Raw genomic sequence first — 22,697 nt, forward strand, 5'->3', positions numbered from 1 at the left:
TATGGATTTTTACTTCACTGTTAGAATGTAGATCAGTGACTATATATTTTTTAAGTCTAAGATATTCTGTATATAAAATATGACAGCTTCAATCTGGCATTAAAAAAACTTCTGTCTAGGGCAGGCCACAGTTGCTCAGTAGGCGAAGTTCTCGCCTGCCATGCCAGAGACCCGGGTTCAATTTCCAGAGCCGGCCCATGCAAAAACAAAAAGAAAACAAAAAACAACTTTTATCTACATAGAGAAATCCTTCAGCATTAACTGGTTAACAAGGTTTTAGACAGAGTTATTACGAAACTTCCCGTCCTCATGGCCCACTCCCTCTTCTCGTTCCCCATAGATTTGGAATAGGTAGCTACCTTGTTCACACTAGCCACCAATATATAAGGCAAAGCAGTAGATCTTAATTTGAGATCAAGAGATAGTTACCAGAAGTTTTGCAAACACCCTAATGAAAATTTCACTAGTTTGTGACTACCTGCACTTTTCTGAAGAGAAATAATGGACTTATCTGAATCCTACAGGGCTCTTTGTACAGGTAAAAATTAAAAACCACTTTTCTCTGATGGAAGAACTAAGATATTTTACACTTTTTACAATAATATGTATGCTAGAAGATTATGTCAGACTATTTCTTTATACACCCATATATATTATTCTTAGAATACATATTTTATTTCAAACTGATTTTTTTCACTTATGGTATAGTTCTGATGACTAACAAAAATCCAAGAACATGGGTACCCAAGTAATAATGAAACAACTACATTGTCATAATGTGATGAATAATTCAAAGTTGATGAATAATTCATGAATCCACTACTCAACCAAATTCACCAGTTCCCATGAGGATGGAGACATTACCATTTAGTTTATATTCTTGCAAATTTCCAACATGTCAATTTTATTTTTTCTCTTATCTTTTTTCTACCTAAGCTATTATTGATATTTTTCTTGAAACTTACACTTCAGAATTTAAATTATTGTTACTCAAAGAGACTTTAGATAAACATTACTGAAATCACAGGTTCAATTTAATATATGTGTACAAATAATTTATATAAATATAATTTAACAAACAGAACTATTAAAATATCTATACATTGCTTCCTAGATAAATATTGTGAATGTAGTTAATACAACATATTTAGCAAGTACTAAGATCTAGGAATACAACCATAAATAAATGAAGCAATAGAAATAAACTGACTTTAGTCTTCTCTTTATGAAAGAGGGATTTTCTTTATGTATTCAAAAAAGTAACTCTATATAATCAACACAGTAGGAATAATATGTCTAATTCTTCTTTCTTTAAGGAAACTGCCAAGAAGACTGCTGATATGGTAAGGATTGTTCTTTATGTGAAGCTATATTCAATTCATATTTGCTACAGCAAACATTAAAATATTAATAGCATGGTATGGCATATTTGAAAATGTACCTCTTTCAATAAAATAGAGTGAGGTTTTAAGTTACTTAAAAACCTCTATCTCTTAACTGTATATCTCTCAGTTGTCCTGAATTCTCTCAATTAAGACCTTAAATGTAAGCAAGAATATTCCATACAATGCAACTCTATCTGTTTCTCTTTTTCTGTTTCATTGTATTGCAATTAAAAATTTTTAATGTAATATTTTTCCACCTGTCAGAGTAATGCCCTCCTTGGAATATAAGAAAGATCTATTATTGCACAAATATTAAAAAATGCATTTCAAAATATTCAGTTATCCTGAACTCCAGATTTTGATTATTTTGCTTATTTTATTTCTCAAGGTATCTTCTAGCAGTTCATCCACTGAGGTAAGTAATACTTTCTTTTAAAATCAAACACCATCTTATTCAGAAATACTATGCTTTTCTGCAGTTGGCTAATAATTTTAAGCAAGTTAGGTATTACTAAATGTTAGCAGAGCTCATCAAAATATTCAAGGGAAAGGAGAAAAACCTTGCGAGAAATAAACACAGATCAAATTCATTTTAGAGATCTTAAACTCTCAACATATACAAGAGTAGCTGTTTTATCCCATGTTCTGTTATAGTGTGGTTCTGAATCTGGTTTATCGGAAATAATTTTTGAAGAATTGAGGTGAAAGTCACATAAAATTAACATTTTGAGGTGTACAAGTCGGCGGCATTTAGTCCATTCACATTGTTGTGTCACCATCACATCGACCTAGTTACCAAATATTTTCATCGTCTGTTTTCCCAAGGCTCTAATAACTGCCAATCTGCTCTTACATATAATGGAATATTATTCAGCCATAAACCTAAATGAATGAATTGCTGATACATATTACAAAGTGAATGAAACTCAAAAACCGTATGCTGACTGCTGTAAGCCAAATACAAAAGGCCACATATTATAGGACCCCATTTATTAGAGGGGTGCATTTTTAAAACAAGCCAATGCTAAATCAGAATTCTGTCAATTGCCTTCACTATAGCTTTACTCAGCATGTTCTCATATTGTATAGGGGGTTGAATACTGGAGTTGGCTGTAGACTGTGTAAGTCACAGGTATAAAATTAGTAGTCATTGGGTGAGAACAGTGAGAGAGGGTTCTGAGAGAGGATGAAGCATGGACTGTGTGGATCAGAGCCTTGAGGCCAGATGCACAACCCAGGGAATTCCTCAGCAGGGCCTTAGAAAGCATATTTTTACCTCTTCAAATAAAATTGAGACCCCAGAGCCACTAATAAAAGACAAGGTCTTCCCTCAGAGTATGCAAAAACCTCAGCAGGCCTACTTAGAATTTTTTTTTCATTTGCCTATAATCTGTAGAAATAATTTTAGGAATAATGTAGATAATAGAACATTTGAAATAGATTATATTTTATTTCATGTACCATTATGTTGACACAGAACACATGTTCTGATAAGGAATATTGTAAGACATTTTATTCTTAATAAATCCCCTATATTCAATAAATTAGAACTTTGTTTCTTGGTAGCAGTGGCTTGGTACTAAATTGTTAAAATAATTAGTCTTAGCTCTCTATTATAACAATGCAGACCAAATTACTGGTGGATCATCCAAGTAAAGCTGATTTTCATTTTCTTTTCCTAAGGAATCAACTGAAGTAGACACTGAGGTAAATGATTTTCATTCAAATGAAATTAATTAACTACCATTCCATTATGTTTTCTTTTGCATTTTATAACAGTTGATTTTTTATTTTGAACAGAAAACTAAGCTGACTGGGCAAGAAAAGAACTACCTGAAACAACTGGTAAATGTCTCATAAAAATTATAATTTCAAGTTAAAGAATATATTTCACTTATCATTTATCATTCCAACCCAGTTACTACACCACAAGGGAATATCTACCTTAAAAATTCATAATTGACAGTTTTTTAATCATTGTTTTAAATAGATCTGTATCAGACTTTTAAGAAAAATGACTGTTAAACGATTCTCTCATTTATTTTGCAGGAATTTAAACCTAAAAAATGTGTTTTAAGTTTGAACAATCTAATTTAAATAATTGTTTATGTACCTGGTACCTACACATATGGCAGATAAATACCTTCCACATAATTCAACTTCTCTTTGACAGTATAGCATGGCCTGATATCTCAAAATTGATGACTTCTTTTGCTTATTTTCAAACGTAAGAGGTCATCAAACTCATCAGCTATGGACTAAAATGCCAAGAAGCTCTGTAAAGGGCACAGGCTTTGGTTTGAGCAACTTAGTCCTAATTTTATTTGTGCTCTAAGCTGCAGTTTCTTGAAAAATAAACATGGTATTATTGATCTTGGAGGTATTTGTGAGGGTCATACAAGATGGTGTACATAAACTATCTATGGACTATTGAGAACACAATAGCTGTACTATACTACTAATGATACCTATTATTGTTTTATTAACCATCTACATTCAGCAAAAATTCCTTCCAAAATATCACATGAACAGAAACTGCTTGAACACTGCCAACTAGCAGTCCTCTCAACTAAAAACCTACCTTTTTAGTCAATTCTAATTTCAATAAAGATCTTTATACTTTGAAGCATTTTCTCACTGTACCAGTTTTATCATAGCCATGTATTTATCAATGCTAATACTCTGGTAATTCTAAAAACCCATTGATTTTCCACTGTAAGAATGGTAAATGATCCTGAAGGAAGATGTCTGAAATAATCAATGTTCAAGTCTACACAGGACATTGAGGTAGGGATATTTATTAATCATAAAATATGTGACAGACACTATGCAAAATGCTCACTCTATTTTAATTCATTTCCTTTCACAGGATTAATAACTGGGTCACAGATCCTACTAAAGTAAATCACATGTTCTTTATGACCCCAACCACCAGGTTTTTTCTACCAGACATGGAAAAGGAACCACAACCTGAGACGCTTACTTTAATACATCAATAAATTATTCCTTTGCCTTCTTACATGCACTTGCCCTTTTTCTTTTTCCTTTTTTTTTTTTTTTTCAATTAAGCATTGTGGTCTGGGGAGTCTGAATTAACCAAAAGATCTTCTCAATTCATCTGCTCATTCTAAGAATATAAGCACAGAGTTAATTTTGTATGAGTAAACTTTCCTTTTGTTAGATCTATTTGATATCATTTAGACTTTTATCTAAAAGAAAGTTTTTAATTCATTTGGTTATATACAGATCTGCTCTTACACATGGGGTGCAGTGATATTTTTTTTTTCCCTAGAAAAAAGTCCAACAATATTATCAGAAGTTTCTAATCCCTCAATATCTCAAGGCTGGTCATCAATATAAGGCAGCTGTAAACCCATGGAATTACATTAAGACAAATCCTCAACAAATTGGCCACATTCCTTGTGAGTTTTCTCTTTTATTTTTAATAAGAAAATTAGAATTATACTTTGTTGATATGTAAATCAAGGTAATGAAATAGAGAAATAAAATTCCAACAAGTTCTCAGGTAGAAACAAAAGCAAATTTAAATGAAAATTTCAAGGTTGGAAATTATTTTATAAATCATATAGTGCAAACATAGCTAAAAAATAAAATAACGTTAATGATAAATTTCACTTATATTGGAGTTTAAGTGTTTATTCATAATATTTCAGTTGGTTCCTATAGTAATTCTTACAGATAAGTCAAGAGAGAATGTTATGTTCATTTTACAAAATTATCTGAAATTTTAAGAAGTGAGGTAAGCACTAGATAACATTTCCTCTTTACTTCAATGGAAAAAAAAAAAGATTTTACTTAGGAAACACTTTTTCCTGACATGAGGAGTAAATGGAAAGGCAAGAAACAGAACCCAGAGAAAATTGACAATTTAATGTAAATAATTTGGGATTTTGAATCAGGAGCCCTAACATGAATTTGGGCAAGTCATTTCACTTCTCTGGACATTTTTAAATTTTTAATATGATTGAGCTTTCTAGATACGTATGAAACATTTAAATATACCCTTCCTATTATTAGTGACATAAGAATTTAGTATTTTTGGTTTGAATATGAGAGGCTTAAAAAATAGCTAAATATGTCTATTGAGATGTAAACTTCCTTTTTGCTTGTTATTGCAAACATTGTTTTAAAACTAAAATGTGCTATTTCTTTCTCTTTTAAGTGGTACTTTTAAAATTCTGAAATAACTGCTTCTACTTGATTTTGGTAAGTGCCTTTAGGCCTAGAAGTTAAGCAAAAATGTAAGCATAGTATTTATGTGAAAAATGTAATTTGAAAAACTATAGTTAAATAATGTAGTTTGAGCTTTAATTAAATCATGTTTTGACATGAAATATTTTGTCTTGCTTACATCTTTTTGACTTCGGAAATGTAAGTCAACTGTCATTTGCATGATTGTGCATTTTGTAAATGACAATTTACAAAAAAATTACCAAAGTGAATGACAATAAATTTCCTCTATAGCCAATAATACCTTTGGCCAGAAGCTATGGTTCTGGGTGGAAATCATCACAAGCACAATGGCTCTACACCATTTAGTTCACACAGCCATGCTCCTTTTATCTTTAAGTTGAGCCAAGAAGTTCAAAATCAAGGCTTCTGTTTGGGGGAAGATATGTATCAGCAGAGTTTTACACACAATCAATAAACTATTTTGTGAATTAAACTAATAATTAAAATGCTTTTTCAAAATTGACTGAAAAGGTAAATAACTGATATTTAATACACAAATAGAAATGTTACTTTTGTACACTCGATTGAAGAAACTGGCTCTTATGTTTCAGTCATTCATCAATTTATTTAACAATACTTATTAAAAGCCTACTGAGAACCAGGTATGACGTTGAGTGTCAGAGAATGTTAACTAATCATAATTATAAATAATAACATCCTGCCATACTGGGATGGATGTGCATTTGTTCTGTTTACAAATATACTTTATATTTTGCAATATGTTTTATAGGTAATACATATTGTTTTTCTTTTTAGATTTGACTGGAAAATACATCTTCCACACAGTTTTCTTCTTTATCCCATCACTTTATTCCACTAGCATGTTTGGATAGGCTTATTGAAAAGGCAAAAATATTGAGCCAAAGGAAGACTGTACAGAATTTTTCTGTATTCTTTAGACTTATCCTGTTACTTTATGTCAAATATGCTGTGTCTGCATTCTGCTTCATTTGAACTGTGTTAATGATTATTTTAGATGCTTTTACCATTCTTTCTGAGTTCAAAAAAAAAACCTATCTTTTCCAAAAAAAATAAAATTTCAAGTGCATTTTTCGTGTGTCATTATTTCCACTGTTCACATTGACAGACAAGGCTACTGATGCTAGTAGTCCTTTAACCATGAACGATTGACAGATATTTTCAACCAATTTGGCAACAACCAATCTAACTGTGTACATATTCTAGACACTTCATTTCTATTTTACTCCTTATAACTGACAACCTTGAACACTAAAAATTATGTTGTCCAAGCACAGCTGGGTTCACCGTGATATTCAGGCATCATTCTATCATCTTTCTGATTTATTCATACTCATAATTTACTATAATATTAATCCAAACTTTCACCAGAACCCTGTATCCTCCTGTCTCAGTCCACGTTGTCATGCCAAGTAGCAAGCCAGATACTGGGAACACACACTTTCTGAGTCCCACCCTGTCAATGGTGTCACCAAAGAAGAAACAGAAAAAGTATATAGAGGCAGACGCATGTGTGTGCTTTGAGGGGAATCTCTGAGGGTGTAAGCATGGCCAGAGAAGATGAAGGAATGGGAAAAATTAAAGGAAAGTAGATTAAAAATGAGGGGAAGGGAACAAGAGTTACTTGAACTTAGTAATTTGTGTTCAGCATTTGATTTGAGATGGGAAGACCTTGGAAAGTCTTCTCAAGGGAGAGACCTTATATCGTAAGTACTTTTAATGGGTGAAAATGAAATTTGGAGACAAACTTAGAATACTTCTCTAATTTTATCCTCCCATTGTATCATTCTATCCAGTCCCTTAAAGTCTCACTTTCTTACTCAGCCTCAACATTGAAGGATTTTTCTTACAAGTGGGCAACATGACATGTATTTTGACAGGGTGGCATAAGTAGAAGCTGAGAGAATTTTTCTTTGACTTCTAAGAACCCTCCATCTCTTAACACTCTGATTATGTTCCATTCTCTCTATTCCCTGTTGCCCTCTCTTGTTTCTTAGGTAACCCAGACTTCATCCTTGATGATTTTAAATATTATCTTGGTATTTCACACAACTCCTCTCCCCTCTGAACTTAACCAATCATACCTGGAAAGGCACCAACAAAACTCTGAAATCTATTTTTACTGCCACTCCAAACAAGAAGCTGAACTCTAAAGTAAGTTTATATTTTCTAAACTTTGTTGATTACTGAAGATTCTTTACCAAACTTTTCCTTGTTGGTGTTAGAGACAGCTGTCTTCTTCAGCTCTCGTCTTAAGCTTACTATTTATCTTACCAGAACATAATTTCCCTTTCTACTTACAGACAATATTGAGTCTATCTGACATAAACACAATCCATCTGCTAGCATGACAGTTCAATCACTTGATTTTAAATCTGAAAATACTCTCTCCACATCGCAAAGAATTTGATGACCTTCCTCAAGTTCAAGGGTAATGGATTTTTCAGCATTTAAAAAAATATCCTCTGTAATCTACCCTTTTTATTAAGGCTCATAGTGGCAAAAGTAATAATGATTATAATACATAAACTTGACTGAACTGCTATATGTCCCAATTGAGCTTACAACTATTAATAATGCTATTATTTTACTAATATGACTATTAAAAGTATACCTTGCAGATGAAGAAATTGTGAAAAACAATAAGTTGCCCCCTACAGGTACTATTCTATCAGGTTCTGTTAAGGCATATATTCTGGTAGTTGTCTGTCCTCATAATTCTCTCTCTTTGAAAGTTTCTTTCACATGTTTTGCATGGACTCCTCTACTTTCTCCTACACATAACCTTGATATTTTCTAGGGCTCTAACCTCAGCCTCCTTCTCTTCTTTATTCTACACATATTTCCTATATGATCTTATCCACCTTAATAGTTTTAATCATCATAAATAGTCAACTGACTCCTAATTCTCTGGATTAAGGTCTAAATTACTGCCCCACCCCCAACACACACACACAATTTAGACTGATAAATCCAACTTATATTAATTTTGTTTCTGGATTACTTTTTATCCACTGGGTTGCATTTCTCAGATATCCCAGGGCCTATGATAGCATTCAATAATCATTGCTTGAAAGACTAAGTGAAGAAAGGAGTTAAAGAAGGAAGAAACAGAGGAAGGAAGGAAAGAAGGACAGAATGAGGAAAATGAGGGAAAAACGAAAGGACAAAGGCAAAACTGGGGATGGAAGATTGATCACTGGTTACCAGAAGTTTTGGAAAAGGGGATACATTGAATACAAAGTGCTGCAAAGTGAATTTTTAGGTTGATGAAACTCTTCTATAAAATAACATAGTGTTAGATATATGACTGTGCATTTACGAAAACTATTATATTGGTTCAGTATTAAGAATAGATTTACTAGATGCAAATTAAAATAAAAATCATCCTGAAAAAAATCATTCTGGATGTTATGGAAATCTATGATGAAATGCAGACTGTGACAAATCAATTCAACTGTATTACAAAGTCATGTCATAGCCTCAATGAACAGGGTGGGTGAAAAGGAATTGACACAAGAAATTTTGGAAAACACTATTTTGGATGGATATTTTAAGGCTAAAGATAAAAAAAAAAAAGATAAAAGTGGTATATATACCACTTTGACCAATAGATTATTTAAATGTATGTTGCTTGACTTCCAAATAATTGGGAATTTTTTCTAAATTTTTCTGTTACTTATTTCTTTTCTAATTATATTGGACATATAGCATATTATTTCTGTTCCTTTAAATTTAAGGTATATTGTATGGCCCTCAATATGGTCCACCTTGGGGAATGTTCTGTGAGAACTTGTGGAGAATGGATGTTATGCTACTGTTTTGTGACTGTCAATTAGGCCAAGTTGGTTCTAGTGTTGTTTAGATTTGTTTTCCTTGCTGATTTACTGCCTGCTCGTTCTATCAATAACTGAGAAAGGAATGCTGAAATCATTAACTATAATTGTCTATTTGTCTACTATTTTTATGACCACATATATTTATTACATCTTCTTCAAGAATGGACCCTTTTGTCATCATATAATGTTTCTCTTTATCCTTGATAATACTCCTTGTCATGAAGGCTACTGTGTTAGAAAATAAGATAGCTCCTCCAGGGTTCTTTTGAATAGTGTTCGTATAGGATATTTCTCGATTGTTATACTTTAACCACTCCTTTGTCTTCAAACTTGAAGTGGGTTTCTTATAGACAGCATACAGTTGGGTATTTTTTTTTAAAAATTCAACATGATCATCTTTGTCTTTTTATTGGGATGTTTATCCCATTCATACTACAGGTGATTATTGATATGCTTGAATGAAAATCTACCCAAATTCTGTTTTTCTTTATTTCTTCTTCCCCTTTTTTCTATCTTATCTGAACTTAATTGAATATTTTATTATAATCCTAATTTATCACTTCTAGTGTAACTTCTTGTTAAAATGTTTAGTTTTTTCCATAGGATTTAAAATATACATTTTTAAATAATTTGTAATTTATACATTTTGTATAAGGTTATTACAAATGCATATTTATTATTTCTCCCTCCCATTCCTTTGTGCCATTGTTATCATACATTTGACTTATATGGATTCTGTAAACACACTACTTTTGTTTTAAATAGGCAGTTTTCTTTAGAGCAACTAAAAATAAGAGAAATATTTTATATTACCTCTTCTTTTCTATTTCCTGTGCTTTGTATTTCTTGGTATAGACCCAAGGCTCTGGCCTATATCAAATTCCTTTTGCCTGAAAAATCTCTTTTAATATACTTGTAGGGAAGCCTTGTTTTTCTTTGTACATCTCAAAGATAGCAAATCCTGCCTGCATAGTTTCTCACAAGAACTTTGCTATAACTTATCTTTATTCATATGTAGGTAATCCTTTTTTTTTTTCCATTTGGTTTTCTTTTTAATTTTTGTTTTACTTTGGTGCTTTCAATATTTTCACTTTTCTTTGATCCCCAGCAGTTTAGTATGATATGCTAGGTTGTATGTGTGTATATGTGTTTATGTATGCATGTGTGTTATGTGTGTGTGGTTTTTATCCTACCTGCATTTTTCTAGGTTTCTTATATCTGTGGTTTTAATTTCTGTCATTGATTTTGGAAAGTTCTCAGCCTTTATTTCTTCAAATATTTCTTCTGCCCCATTATGTTTTTCTTCTCCTAGGATTACAATTACATACCTGTTAGAACATTTGATGTTGCTCTCATGGATCCTCTATTCTTGTTTGATTTTTGGTTGTTTTGCAATTTTTTTTCCTATTTTGTTACAGTTTCACAATTTCTACTAATCTATCTTCAGATTCACTGAGTCTTTCCTTGGCTATGTCAAGTCTACAAGTCTACTGATAACCAATTCAAATGCAATTTCTGTCTTTCTCTGTAACCGTAATTTTTTTTTATTTCTGGCCTTTCCATCTGATTCTTTCTTATAGTTTCCACCTTTCTGATGAAAATATCTATGTGATTTTGCATCCTTTCTACATTTACCATCAGGATCCTTTGTATATATGTATGCTTATTTAAATGGTTATTTTAAATTCCATTTCTGATACTTCCAACATACCAGTCACAACTGAATCTGGTCCTGCTGTTTGTTTTCTTCCCTTTGATTGTGCTGTTTTTTGCATTTCTGTACATCTTGCAATTTTTATTGAGTGCTAAGCATGTATTTTAGTTGAGTAGGTAATGAGATAAATATTTTAATGCTCAGATATGAGCACAAATTTTCTTTTGTGAGATGTTTAGTATGAGGATTTGTGTTAATCTAACCCACAGATAGAAAAATATATACTTGGAAGAAAGTGTTCTCTTAGTCCAGACAAACAGTGCAGCTGCTATTATGAACTTCGAGTATACCGAGATAAATCACTTCACTTTCTCTGATGTATAGATGAGGCGGTAAGAGCCTGTACTACATTTTACTTCTAACTTGATATTACATATTACTAGAGACTTTCATAGGATGGAAAAGATCTTTTGACTTTTAATATTTATTCATGGTAGACAACAATATTTATAACAATAATACAGTAAGAACCATATTGTTAATTTCAAAATATTTATGTAATCCCATTATATTCCATCCTTAAAATAAGAAGCAGTGAAGCATAAGGTTACTTTACCATAGTTTCTAACTGATGCCAAAATATAAACAAGTAATGGATATTTGTGAAGTGCAAATTAAGCTTATTGCTGTACCAAAATCAAACTTCTGCTTTCATTTTATGGAAAAGAACTTTCTTAATTGTATCATTCTTTGAAATGAAAGAAGGAATTCATGCCAAATCCAACAAATCGACTGGATCTTATTTGTTCAGATTTGAGGCGGATTTTAGCAAAAGAGTTAAACATTAAGCATTTGTTATGAATCCCTCTGGAGAATGGTAGTAAGGCTCATTGTCCAGATCAAGACCAGGACCTACAGGCATTGGTTTCTATTTTAGACAAGGTATAATTTAAAAATATATATTATATAAAGATGTCCCTTTTAAAAATATTCTCTACTAGGTCTGACTTAGATAAACCTTAAGAGAATGTCTATAAATACATAACATATTTTTACTCTCTCCTGGTTTTTAGAGGTTTGCAACACAGGGTGGTGTCATGTATATCTAATCCACTAAACACCATGAATTTTGCCATTCTTACCTTACAACTGCACAGGATAAGATGACATAATAAAGGAAATTTTATCTCTGGGTTAAAACTGGTTTTAGCCAAAGGGAGAGATGTTTAGTTGGTGCAAAATTTATATTTTGGGTAGCACATTATCTAACTTAACACGTACAGTCAGTTTTACTTGAACACCATAGTCACATGGAACCTTGAATAGGGCATGAGATATTGTTTGCTTGTACAGGTTAGTGTGATGCCCTGATATATCCCAGAGTAATCTGGGCAGAAAATAAAAAAGTATTTACAAAGTACCCTTGGGGAACTGGGGATAAAGGAAGATACATTAAACTTCCCCATCTGGGAATTTCTGATATTCTTGCAAGCATGGGAACAACCAATTCAATAGGTTGAGCCCTCAATCTTGGGACATGCCCATATGAAGCTTATTTCTGCAAAGGAGGAGCTTAGCCTACTGATAATTATGCCTAAGAATAACTGCCAGAGAACCTCTTTTGTTGTTCAGATGTGGCTTCTCTCTAAGCCAACTGGCCAGGTGAGTTCATTGCCCTCCTCCCTATGTGGAACATGATTCCCAGGGGTTTAAGTCTCCCTGGCAATGTAGGACCTGACTCCTGGGGATGAACTGGAACCCAAAATCTTAAGATTGAGAAAGCCTTCTTGACCAAAAGGGGAAAGATAAATAAGACAAAATAAAGTCTTGGTGGCTGAGAGATTTCAAACAAATTGAGAGGTTATCCTGGAGATTATTCTTATACATCATATAGATATCCCTTTTTAGTTTATAGTGTATTGGAGTGGCTAAAGAGAAGTACCTGAAACTGTTGAACTGTGTTCCAGGAGCCTTGACTCTTGAAGAAGACTGTATAGCTGCATAGTTTTTTCAATGCAACTGTGAAAACCTTGCATCTGATGCTTTTTTTATCCAGGGTATGGACAGATGAGTAAAAAAAAAAAAATGAGGATTAAAAAATAAATAAATAATAGGGGGGAATAAAGAGTAAAAATTGGGTAGATTGAAATACTGTGGGTCAATGAAGGGGAAGGGGTAAGGGATATGGGATATAGGAGTTGTTTTTTCTTCTTTTTATTTCTTTTTTTGGAGTGATACAAACGTCTTAAAAATGATCAAGGTGAAGAATAAACAACTATGTGATGATACTGTAAACTGTTAATTGTTCAATATGGTTGTACTGTATGTATATGACGATCTCTCAATAATTTTTTTTTAAACTGGTCTTAGAAGTTCACATAAACCCTAAAGGATGGATTAGGTCTATTCATGGAATTTCATATTCTTCTGAAGAATAGAATAACAGTGTCAAGTAAGCCCCTCTCATTTAACAAGCTGCTTTGAAGAACTGAGGGAAAGGAGAAGGAAAAAATTACATTATTTGAAAGGACATAAATGCTTTGGTCCTTCTGGAACATTCTAAAGTACTAAGTCCCAAATGATATACGGATAGATAAATAGAGTGTGAGACATTGAGAAAATATTTTTTAAACATTGATATATCCAAGTTTTTTCATTCCTAAATGATTTTTTAAGGACTCGGAAATTATAATCCTATTATCCTTCATTCACTGTTAATTATTCTGACAGGAATATACACTTTATTTCTATATTTTTATGAAGAAAAACCTATTCATATTTAATAAAACTGCTAATTCATTACAGCTTTATTGAATTAATAGCTGTTAAAGCAAGATAAAAGTCAAATATAAGCAGATACATGCATTTCAATTATTCAGTTCTTCAGTAGAACATGAGATTCCCAAAGTAGAACCAACTCAGTCTCTAGATTTTTTGTGAACTCCTAAGGCATATAATAATAATTTACTACTTATATAGAATTTGTTTTGAATCACATAAAAGGTGTTCTCAAAGTTTCTTCTCTCTGTATTTCTAGTTTTAGGCCATTGAAAAGTTTCCAAATGAAGAATAGCAGGAATAGGGGAGGAAGTCTTCTAAATAATTCAGGAAATTGCCAGATACTATATCTAGGAAAATCTGGGTTCAGCCACTTCAATATTCCTTTTTTAGATTCCAAGATAGGAATAAAAGTAACTATTTTAGAAAGAAGAGCAACACATAAATTGACTTTATATTGTTCATCTTTAAGTCAGATGTACCCTATGGTGAAATATAAGCTACTTTAAAAATGATGAGTATATGAAGGAATAAAATATTATTTTCTTCAGGTATAATTTATGATATATTTATTTCCACTAATTATTTATTTTTATATTCTTTTTACAAAAGTATTAAGGGGAATTTTTGCCATTATAAACAATTTCAGGAGAGATCCATTTCATTTAATTGGTCAGTTTCTTCCTTTTTCTGTTGGTTTATATTATGACACACTGAAATAATTTGATGTAAGAAAATAGGATTAAAAATAAAATGTGAATATTTTAGTGGGGGGAAAGAAAGACTAGCAGTGGGAGGATTGTGGTGAGATGGTAGGGTAGGAAGCTCAATGAATCAATTTCTCCAACAGAGTAAGTGTTAAATAGGTAGGACTACATGAATCAAATATTTTTAAGCACCAGGGTCTGCACAGCATATAGGAAAGAGCAGCAAGAAGAGGCTGGTAATCAAGGCAAAAACTGCACTGTCCGTGCAGTGGCTATTATTACCCATTCTTCACACTCACAGCAAGTAGCAGTGAGGTATTCAAACCCAGTCCCTCACACACCTTGATGCTGATAGGGTGGGATATAAAGATGTAGTTACACAAGATCTGGGGATGTGCAGTCTGTTAGCTTATCACTGCTTTTGATTAGCTATTTCAGAACACTGGGGTGCCCAGCTCTGAGGGTGGCCATTGATCAAATCCACTCTGGCCAAAGTGGCAAAGAAGTCATAAAGACCCTTCCTCAAAACTATGAAAAACAGTTAAAGCGTGCATTTACTAGCAAATGCTTAATCAATGAAACATGGTTTCACAAAGCCAAAGGAGTAGCCCTGACACTCTTCTGGCCCATCATTCACCCCCTCCCCAGGGCAGTGTGCAGCCAGCAAGAGCTCCATTTGTGGGCCCCTGGCATTCTTCCAGCTGGGAAAGACAGAACTTGGAAACTCCTCTCTAGCTCCCTTCCTGGGCAAAAACAGTTTGAATTTTCTCTCTGGACAAAAACAGTTTGAGACACCATTGTAAAAGCAACTGAGTCAGATGACCTGGGCAGAGGCTTACCTGCCTTAAGTCCTGTTGTGAAGCATATGGGAGAGGAAGAAGGACTGTTTAATGGGGAGTAGAGGAGGTATTCAAATTCCTATATATGGGGTAATCCTAAGATCACTAGCAAGCAGAAGCTCAGGACAAGACCCAGGGCCAGAAAAGTCAAGGAGGTGCCTGTATTTTTTTTCCCTTGGGCTGACTCTCTTGATAGTAGGACCGAATGCTGACAAGAGAGTACCAGCCAATGCAAAGCCAGTTTGCAAAGACTGTGAAAAGCGTTTCTTGTATTTTTTTTTTTTTGGTTTTGTTAGCTCCTGAAAATCAAGAAAATATCTATCATACCAGTAGCTGGAAAAAACCCAAGAAACAGACAGCTCAGGAACCAAATCCAAGAGTTAATAGTTTGAAATATTAAAATGTATAGTACTCAACAAAAGATTACAAGATAAACAAAGAAACAGAAGTGGTGTATCCAAAAGATGAGGTTAAAATCCAGAAAACATCAACAAACAAGAACAGACTGTGCCCATGCCATATAAAAAGTTTTCTTCAAATGACCTTCAATATACTCAGGGAGACAAGGAAAATTGCAACAAAAAAACTAAAGGATATTAGGAAAACTGAGCAAACAATATGAGAATCTCAGAACAGAGACAGAAAAATTTAAAGGAACCCATCAAAACTACTGGAGTTGATGATCACAGTAAAGAAAATAAAAAATTCTCTAGAGGATTTCAATAGCAGAATGGAACTGGCAGAAGAATCAGTGAACACAAAGACATTTGAAATGAATAAGGTAGAGAAGCAAAAATAAACCTATGAAAAAGTGAAATAGCCTAAGAGACTGGGGGACATTAAGCTTACCAACACATGCATTATGGGGGCCCCAGGGGGAGAAGAAGGATAAGAAGGACCAGAAGGAATATTAAAAAAAAATAATGACAAAACTTCCCAAACTTGGTAAAAGACATGAATCTGAATATCTAAAAGCCCTTCAAATACCAAACAGGACAAACTTGAAGTTTAATATATCCAGACACATGGTGGTCAAATTATCAAATACAAATGATGAGAGAATTCTGAAAGATGCAAGAGAAAAGCAACTTCTTACACACAAGGGAGTCCCAATTAGAGTATGTGCTGATTTCTCATCAGAAATTATGGAGGATAGGAGACAATAAGTTGAAATACTTAAAGTGCTCAGAGTAAACAATTGCCAGCCAAGAATTTTATATACAGTGAGACTTTCTTTTAAAGAATGTGTGTTAAGACATCCCCTGACAAACAAAAGCTGAGTAGTTCATTACCACTAGACCTGCCCTATAATAGTGCTGAAAAAAAGGACACTAGACAGTGGTTCTAAGCAGCATAAAGAAATAAAGACCTCTGGTAATGGCAATAATTTGATTGATTATAAATTACAGTACAATTGTACTTTTTTTGTTATGTAACTTTACTGCTTGTTTCCTATAGGTGCTAAAATGCAAATGCATAAGAAGTAATGATAAATCTATGGTTTTGGACATGCAATGTAAAAAGATACAATTTATACTTGTTAATACAAATAAAAGGTGGAAGGATGAAAAGTTATAGGGATAGTGTATGTGCCTGTAGTTGACCTAAATATGGTTTATGTGAACGATATGGTAACCATCAAAGTAAATATAAGAAAAATATATCCAGAAAGAAAAGAGAAGGAACTCAATATGTTACAATAAAAAATTAAATAAATATGAAAATAGGCATTAATGAAGGATTGTGGGTCAAAAAAGGCATGACTTGCAAAACTTAAATATCCAAGTAGCAGAAAAAAATCCTGATATCAGCACTTACTTTAAGTATAAATGGACTAAACTCTCCAAAGGACAGAGATTGGCAGAATAAATAAATAAGCACAACCTAACTACACTGTTTACACCATCAATTCAGAGACATAGACTGTTTAAATGTGAAGGGACGGGAAAAACATACCAAGCAAAGTAGTAATGAAAAAGGGCTGGGATACCTATACTAATATCAGATAAAATAAACTTTTAGTCAAAAACTGTTTACAAGGGACAAAGAATGTTATTATGTGTTGATAAGGGGCGCACTCAACAAGAACACCTAACAATTATAAATTTATGGACACCCAACAGTGTAGCCTCAAAATTTATTACACAAATATTCACAAATTTTAATGGAAAAACAGACAGTTCTACATTAATACTTGGAGACATCAATATACCACATTCAATAATGGATAGAACATTGAGACAGACCATCAGTATGGATATAGAAGATTTGAATGATACTCTATACTAATTATACCTAACAGTATGTATAGACCACTTCACTCAATAGCAACAGAATACACATTCTTCTCCAGAATGAACCAGATGTTAGATCACAAAAAAGTCCCACTAAATTAAAAAATATTGAAATCATACAATGTATCTTCTTGAATCACAACAGAATGAAAGTAGAAATCAATAACAGAGGGGGAAATAGAACATTCACAAATATGTGCTAGTTTAATAATGTACTAGTAAACAACCAAAGTTTCAAAGAAGAAGTCACAAGGAAAGTTAGGAAATTCCTTTTTTTTTCTGGTCACATTTTCTTATTTTTCTTATTTTGATTTCTTGGCCAGGTTTCATCTTATAGTTCAGGAAATTGGGAAGCTTAGTTGATTCAATACTAGAGGGAAAAGGATAACACAATACTTATGGGAGCATTTTCTTCTTGATATCTTATTATGAGTTGGTATTTATACATAGGTTGACTGACAAGAATCCAAAATAAAATAAATCAAACTTTGTATTTCTTGCCTTTGTATCTGAGTATTCATCATGGAAGGTGGTATTCCTAAGCTGTCATTCCCAAACTAGGTTTTTCACCATCTGCAATATGAAGAAAGGAGCACATTGCATACCATGTGGATTTATTTTGGGTTCAAGTTTACAAGTTCACATGTGTTATGGAAGTTTCCTGAACTGTGTTCTGTCTCTTTATAAGTCCATCTCTAGTCTCTAACTCCTATTAAAGTCACTTCTGTACAGGTCAGTCCGAACCATAAACTACACAAAAATTGGTTTTGAGGGTGGAAGCCTTAATATCAGATCATGTCTAAATCTGCCATAAACAGTTCCCTCATGCTTTTTGCTCCATAGATAATAATTATCCCCCTTTATAACTATCTTCAAGCCCTGCTTTAACAATACTAAAAGAGAAATAACTATATCCTTCTCTTTTTTTTTAACAACATGGTATTTTTTTTACCTTCTCCTTTTTTTTTAAAGTTTTATGCACACACCATACAATCCATCATATATGTACAACCAGTAGCTTTTGGTGTGATCACAGAGCTATGCATTCACCATTACAGTCAATATGAGAACATTCTCATTTCTCCTAAAGAAAAAATTCCATAGCCCTTAATGAAAGTATATTGCAATGTTACTGCTAACTACAGATCTTAAATTATATTAATTGTATTTTTCTCATATAACACCCAATTATCAACACCTTGTGGTAGAGATGTAAGTTTGTTCTAGTTCATGTAAGAACTCTCTTATATTTATATAATTAACCACCATCATTGTCCACTCTGGTTTCGCTAAGGTATAAGTCCCAGTTTTTATCCTCTAGCTTTCCTTCTTGTGACATACATGACTCTAGCCTTCTTCATTCAACCATACTCACACTCTGATAATTATACTTACATTATTGTGCTATTTGTTTCCAAACCTTTATAGTGAAAGTCATTGAACATTCTGTATTCTTAACCATTCATTACCCAATCTCTGCACATTTTCTATCTCCTGGTAACCTATGGTCTCAAATTTAATCCTTAGAGCTTGCTCATTATAGCTAGTTCATATTAGTTAAACTATAAAAAACTTGTCTTCTTGCGTTTGGCTTATTTCAGTTAATTTAACATTCTCAAGTTTCATTCACCTCATTGCATGACTCATGACTTCATTCCTTTCTGCAGCTGCACTGTATTTTATCATATTTATATACCACAGTTCACACTTCTGCTCATCAATCGACAGACCCTTGGTTGCCTCCATTCATTGTCAATCATGAATAATGCCATAACAAACATTCATATCCCTGTGTGCAATTCTTCCAAGTATACACCCACTGAGGAGATTGCAGGATCCGATGGCAACCCCATACTTAGCTTCCTGTGGACCCACCACATTGCCCTCCATAGGAGGTGCACAATTCCACTTCTCTACCAACAGTGAATAGGTATGACTCTTTCTCCACATCTTCTCCAGTATTATTTGTTTTCTGCTTTTTTTTTTAACAGTTTTATTCAAGCGCCATACAAATCCATCCTAAGTGTAGTATAAATGGCTTCTGGTATAATCACAGAGTTATGCATTCAGTACCACAACCTATATGAGAACATTCTATTTTCAGGAAATATCTTGAATTGAATGAAAATGAAAACCCAACATAACAAAACTTAGGGGAAGGAAATGAATAGCTTGAAATACTTACTTTAAGAAAAAGAAAGATTTCAAATCAGGGACTGACATAACCTTAAAACTGGAGGAATGGGTAAAAAAAAAAAAACAAGATAAATCAGAAGGCGTTAAAGGAAAAAAAAAAACAAAGATTACAGTGGAGATAAATGAAATAGAATGAAAAAGCAATAGTGAGAATCAATACATCCAAAAGTTGATTCTTGTAAAGATCGATAAAATTGACAACTCTTTAACCAGTCTGACAAAGGAAAAACAGAGAGAGGACCACAAATAACTAAAATCAGAAATGCAGATAGGAACATTATTACTAACCCCACAAGTGAAAAGGATTATAAGAGAATATTATCGCCATCTGTATACCAACAAATTAGATTATCTAGCTGAAATAGGAATATTCTTAGAAACACACAAACTACCTATACTAACTCAAGAAGAGAGAAGATTACAACATATCAATAACTAGGAAAGAGAATGAATCAGTAATTGAAAACCTCCCAACAAAGAAAAGCCCAGTACCAGATGGCTTCACAGGAGAAATATTTCAGAAATGAACACCAATCTGCTAAAACTCTCCTAAAAAAACTGAAGAAGAGGGAACACTCCTTAACTCATTCTGTGAGGTCAATATCACCCTCATCCCAAAATCAGATAAAGATACCACAAGTAAAGGAAATAATTGAACAATATATCTTATGAACATATATGTAAACAGCCATGATCATATCAGGTAAGCAAGGAAGGTTTAGTATAAGAAAATTAGTTAACAAAGTATACAACATAAACAAAACAATGGAAAATGCAAATGATAATTTCAATTGATGCAGGAAAAGCACTTGACAAAATCTAGCGCTGCTTCTTGATAAAAACAAAGCAAAACAAAACAACAACAGCAAAAAAAAACTTTTAAAAATTAGTAGAAGGAAAATTCCTCAACATGGTAAGGGGAATATTAAAAAAATCCACATCTAATCTCATATCTAATGGAGAAGGACTGAAAGCTTTTCCTTTCAGATCATGACAGACAAGCATGCTCACTGTCACCACTGTTATTCAACATTGTAATGGAAAATATAGCAAGAGCAATTAGGCAAGAAAAAGAAATAAAATGCATCCAAATTGAAAAAAAGAAGTAAAACTTTATCTTCAGATGACATGTTCCTATAAAGTCCTGAAAAATCCACAGCAAAACTACTAGCATTAATAAATGAATTCACACTAAAAATAAATAGTGTGTCTATACACCAGTAATGGACAATATGAAGAATAAAGAAAAAGATTCCACTTACAATAGCACATAAAAGAACCAAATATCTAGGAATAAAACTAACCAAGGATGTAGAGAATTTGTACACTGAAAACTATGAAATACTGGCAAAAGTATTCAGACCTAAATAAATAGAAGGTCTTTCTATATTCATGGTTGGCAGATTAAATATTGTTAAGATGTCTATTTGACTGAAGTAATTTACAGGTTCAACACAATCCTATTAAAATTCCATCAGACTGCTATGCAGAAACAGAAAGCCAATCATCAAATTTATATGGAAGTGAAGAGGCTCTGAATAGCCAAAAACATCTTGAAAAATAAGAATAAAGTTGGATAAATCACATTTCCTGATCACAGAACTTATTACAAAACATTGGTATTCCAAATATCAAGGTACTGGCATAAACATAGACATAAAGACCAATGGAATCAAATTATGATTTCAGAAATCAACTCTTACATTTATGGCCAACTGCCTTTTGACCAAAGTGCCAATGCCACTCAAATGAGAAATAATAGCATCTTCAACAAATGGTGCTGGAAAAACTTGATGTCCTTATGCAAAAGAATGAAGGTATACCCCTACCTCGCACCATATACAAAAGTCAACTCGAAATGGTTCTAAAACCTAAATATAATGACTAGAACTATAAAACTCCTAGAGGAAAACATAGAGAAGCAACTTAAGGACCTTGTGCTAGGCAATGGTTTCTTAGATTTTTACACACCAAGTATAAGTAACAAAAGAAAAAAATAGATAAATGGGACCTATCAAATTCAAAACTTCTATGCATCAAAGGACTTTATTTTGAAAGTAAAATGACAACCCTCCAAATGGGAACAAGCATTTGGAAACCACTTATCTTTTAAAGGTTTACTAGCCAGAATACTATATAAAGAAATTCTATAACTCAACAATAAAAGGACAAACAGTCCGACTTTTAAATTATCATCTTTTGGGGGGCATAGGCAGTCTCCGGGAATCGAATCTGGGTCTCCAGAATGGCAGGCAAGAATTCTGCCACTGAGCTACCATTGCCTGCCCTTTTTTCTTTACTTTTTTTTTCAGTCCTATTTTTAAAAGGGCAAATGACTTGAGTAGACACTTCTCCAAAGAAGATGTACAAATGTCCAAAAAGCACATGAAAAGATGTTCAGCATCATTAGCTACAGGGAAACGTAAATCAAAACCAAATTGAGATATTATTTCAAACCCACTAAAAAGGTTACTTTTAAAAAAATAAAAAATTACAAGTGTTGGAGAGGTGGTGAAGAATAGACATTCATTGTCGACAAGAATGTAAAATGGTGCAGCTGTTGTGGAAGAACGTTTAGGAGTTCTTCTGAAAGTTAGGTATCTAATTACCATATAACCCATCAATTCCACTTCTAGCTATATACCCACAAAAATTGAAAGCAGGGATTTGAACATATATTTTCACACCAATGTTCACAGTGGTATTATTTGCAATTGCTGAAAGATGGAAGCAACCCAAGTGTCCATCAACCAATGAATCAATAAAAAGAGT

General features: G+C 32.9%; 2 protein-coding genes across 4 annotated transcripts in view; one reads left to right on the top strand and one right to left on the bottom strand.

The window, feature by feature from the left end:
* The window catches only part of CSN2 (casein beta), a 365,252-nt gene that overhangs the window by 37,069 nt on the left and 305,486 nt on the right, over window positions 1-22,697 (bottom strand). The gene's annotated exons all lie outside the window — the stretch shown is intronic.
* Window positions 7,569-22,697, top strand: part of PRR27 (proline rich 27) — a 29,633-nt gene continuing 14,504 nt past the window's right edge. For 2 of the 3 annotated variants that reach the window (XM_077137160.1, XM_077137162.1), the window contains exon 1: window positions 7,569-7,772. The gene's annotated coding sequence lies outside the window, so the exon portion shown is untranslated. Of the gene's footprint in view, window positions 7,773-7,921; window positions 8,050-22,697 lie in introns of all 3 variants that reach the window. The other variant, XM_077137161.1, reaches the window with a different exon arrangement.

This window comes from Tamandua tetradactyla, chromosome 19 (assembly GCF_023851605.1).
Source record: "Tamandua tetradactyla isolate mTamTet1 chromosome 19, mTamTet1.pri, whole genome shotgun sequence".
NCBI lineage: Eukaryota > Metazoa > Chordata > Mammalia > Pilosa > Myrmecophagidae > Tamandua > Tamandua tetradactyla.